This window comes from Palaemon carinicauda, chromosome 26, assembly GCF_036898095.1.
Source record: "Palaemon carinicauda isolate YSFRI2023 chromosome 26, ASM3689809v2, whole genome shotgun sequence".
In the NCBI taxonomy this organism is placed as follows: domain Eukaryota; kingdom Metazoa; phylum Arthropoda; class Malacostraca; order Decapoda; family Palaemonidae; genus Palaemon; species Palaemon carinicauda.
This window is the reverse complement of record NC_090750.1, coordinates 104,793,994-104,798,251: the sequence shown is the minus strand read 5'-3', so window position 1 is coordinate 104,798,251 and position 4,258 is coordinate 104,793,994. Positions and strand designations below refer to the sequence as shown.

Genomic DNA, 4,258 nt, shown 5'->3' with positions numbered 1-4,258 from the left:
TGATTTGAAGTTTGATTTGAAGCTTTGTTTACATCGTGCGGGTGGTCGACGCTTCCTCTTCTTCCTTTTATCTAAAAGTTGTTACTCTACATTAAAGAACTAAATTCTAATTACAATGATAGAAAGATGTTATTCTATCTGATATCACGCTAGAATGGAAAAAAAAATAAAGATTAAAAACTGCATTAACGATATTTTTATGGTAAAAGATAAGCCTAATTACAGTAATAGGTTTAAGCTTAGGAGCTTTGCAAGCTATCTGTTATGCAAAAGAGTGGCCGCAAACTTATTTTGCGGAGTGAATAGCTATAATCTAACGAAACATTTTCATTATAACTTATACAATTCTTTGATTGTAGCATCTTCTAAATTATATGATCCTGTGAAAAGTAATGTCTTTAGTTTCTTCTTAAATTCAGTTGCCCCCTTTAGGTCCTTCATTTCAGTTGGTAGTTTATTATAATGTCTAGGCGCTCAGTAGCTAAAAGCCCTTTCACCAAATTTACTATTTGTTCTTGGTTCAGATAGTCTATGTTTGTCAGTCATGTGTCTTATGTTAACATTTGTTTCTATTTCTAGTTTATTCAGGCATTCTTTTAGATATTTTGATTAATTTTGGCTCAGTCCATTCACTTTTATCTTCATTGAGCTTGAGCTTTTTTGTTAACATCCAAGCCTTAATGTCATTCATTATTTCATGTATCTTTCTTTTAGCTTCATCAACTGATGCTATTGGGAAATAGAATTTAGACAGGAACGGGGAAATGATTCTCGATTGGATGAATGACCATGGGTTAGTCCTATTGAAAGGAGATTTAAGATGTAAAGGGATTTATACATGGGAAAGACTCCAACAAAAAAGTGTAATAGACTACGTACTAGTAAACTAGTAAATGAACAAATGTATAAAAACTTTAGGGAAATTAATATAGACGATGAAAAAATTGAACTTTGGCATCTCAGATCATCATCCGATCACTATAGAACTGGAATTCATGAGTGACCAGAATAAAAATTTTAATAAAGGAAGATGGGAGGAAGTAAAATACTTTAGGACAGATGAAAATAGTTCAAGAGAATACACTACAAGAGTAGAGGAAATTGTAAGAGATAGACAAATAGACAGAATAGAAGGAATGGACCTAATAATAGAAGAGGCTGCAGAAGAAAAATTGGCAAGACTATATAAAAGGAAAGTCCTCAATGAAGAGAAGGTACATGAGCAACCCTGGATGAACAATGAAATAAGAAAAGGCATAAAGAGAAGGAAGGATTTGAACAGAAAGAAAAGAAATTAATCTAATATCGAAGTAAAAATATGTATTACAAGAAAGATATGATCAAAAGAAGAGGGAAGTGCAAGAAACGATAAAGAAGGAAATTACTATATTAGATAAAAAGATAACAGAAGAAATAAAAATGGATAAAAATAAAAAACTCTGGGAGAATATTGATAGAATAAGGAACAGACAGAAAGCCCATGGCAAAGTTATACAACTTTATGGAGAACAAGGAAATAGGCTAAATAAGGAAGAAACAAAAGAGGAATTAATCAAGTACTGGAAAACTATATATTGTAAGCATGAAAATAAAATAGACTCAGTTTGGAATGAAGAAAAACAGATAGAATATGAAAATGAAATAGCACATCAGGAAGATACAACAAGAATAGATGAATATAACATCCCGGACATACTTAGGGAACACTATGACCTTGTAATGGTAACAAAAGGGAAAATAAAACCAATGAAAAATCCAAAAATCACAACAGAAAAAGTAAAGAATTGCCTGGGAAAATTAAAGACAAAAAAAGCGGCAGGACCAGATGGCCTAAAACCCGAACTATATAAGGCACTAGGAAAAAGCAAAATATGTCTTGAAACCTTACAGAAATGTTATCAAAATGAGTTGGACGAAAAAGAAAAACCAAATATGTGGAAGAAGTCAAGAACAAAGATGATTGAAAAGAAAAGAAGGCCAATGGCAAAAGACTTAAGACCCATAGCTCTATTAAATATTTCTTATAAAATATTCATGATGATGGTGAAAGAGGAAATAGAAGACCACATATGAATGAATGAAGAAGACAATGAATGTCAAGCAGGATTTACAGGTGGAGGCAGGATAGAGGACAATATCTTTATATTACAGTATTGTGTGGAAGAGAGCTATAGTAACAAGAAACCTCTAATAGTAACTGCGATAGACTTTAGCAAAGCATTTGACTCTGTAAAGAGGGAGGTATTAATAGAAGTTTTAAAATAATATAAAATTAACACCAAAATCATAAGTGCAATTGCAAATAGGCCTATTTATCAAGGAGATACTACGGGCATTGACTTAGGAGAAGGTATAGAACAAGAAATGGAGGTTACAAGTGGAATTAAACAAGGTTGCACAGGATCAACTTCACTTTTTAAACTGATTACGTATATTGTCATGAAGAAAATAGAAGAGGAAGGAAACGGTTTCAGAACTCAATTAATAAAGATAGAATCATTATTTTTTTCAGATGATGCCTTAATAATTGCACATGATATACATAATGCTAAGCGTAACATTCAGATATTAGTAGAAACTAGTAAAAAATGTGGGTTGGAAATTAATAAAGAGAAGAGTAATATTATGATTTACAATATGAAAGAAAAGCCAGATAACATAGAGGGAATCAAAGTAGTAGAAAGATTAACCTACTTAGGAATAAAGCTAGATAATAATAGGAATATATTTAAAACTCAGAAAAGGGTAATGATGGAAAAGGCACAAAAATTAGCTAATCTAACATATACAGTTATAGAGAAAAGTTGCAATAAAGTGATGATAGGAAAAACGTTCTGGAAAAGTATTGCTTTACCATCTATTTTGTATGGAACAAATGTTATAAATCTAACAGAAACTGAAATAGAGAAACTACAAAGAATAGAGAATGGGGTATATAGGAAGATTTTAGGTGCCACTAAAAGCACAGCTAATACTGCTCTAAGAGGGGAGATAGGTGCATCTTCTATGAAAGCAAGGGTGATGGATGGGAAGCTGCAGTACTTAAATCGTACCCTGAATGGAAAGAAGGAAATACTGAAAATGATTATCCAGGATATTCAAGAAAAAGAAGGAAGATGGTGGAAACAACCTGCAAAGTATTTGGAAGAATTAAGTTTAGGTATAAGACAAATAAGAAGAATGAACAAGGCAGAAATAAAAACGGAAACCAGAAAGTGGGATACTGAAAAGTGGAAAGAAGAAATAGAAAGTAAAGTGAGCTTAGAAATATATAGAACGTGGAAGAAAGAAATTAAGGAAGAGTTAATTTATGACAATACATTTGCTTCAGTGATATTTTTTAGAGCAAGAACTAATACGTTAAAACTAAATATTGTAAATAGACACAATGGAGGGAATATAAACTATAATTTTTGTGAAAATGAGGAGGAAGATTTGATACATTTTTTGTTATTTTGCCAGGAATATAGAAAAGAAAGGAATAAAGTAATTGAGCTACAACAACCACACGAGGAAGACCCAAAGAAAATAGTAGGATTATTTTTATTTAGTGAAACAAATATAGAAAAGAAAAAAGTATTGAACATAATGTGGAAGAAAAGACAAAACAGTACAAGAAGATAAGCGTTAGAGGCGCCGTTGTAAAGGCTATGCCTCACCCCGGAACCTGAACCTGTAGATTACTGCGATTGGATACAAATGATATTATAACTAAACTATTAATATCTTACAATTATTTTATAAAATATTATTATAATAAATATAAAATTAAGATAAATAAATGTTTATTATTTATTCCTAGCTGGTGAAAGAGGATAAAAATAAAAAATTTCAACATTTTATGTATCGCAATCGCAAAACCTCTCAGCTTTCGTAGATCTACAGTAATTATTATCATTATTACTATTATTATTATTATTATTATTATTATTATTATTATTACTATCCAAGCTACAACCCTAGTTGGAAAAGCAAGATGCTATAAGCCCAGGGGCTCCAACAGGGAAAAATAGCCCAGTGAGGAAAGGAAATAAGGAAATAAATAAATGAAGAGAACAAATTAACAATAAATCCTTCTAAAATAAGAAACAACGTCAAAACAGACATGTCATATAATAAACTATCAACAACATCAAAAACAAATATGTCATAAATAAACTATAAAAAGACTATGTCCGCCTGGTCAACAAAAAAGCATTTGCTCCAACTTTGAACTTTTGAAGTTCTACTGATTCAACCAGCCAAGCTACAACCCTAG

General features: G+C 31.2%; 1 long non-coding RNA gene across 1 annotated transcript in view; it reads left to right on the top strand.

The window, feature by feature from the left end:
- The window catches only part of LOC137619754 (uncharacterized), a 315,346-nt gene that overhangs the window by 242,840 nt on the left and 68,248 nt on the right, over positions 1 to 4,258 (top strand). The gene's annotated exons all lie outside the window — the stretch shown is intronic.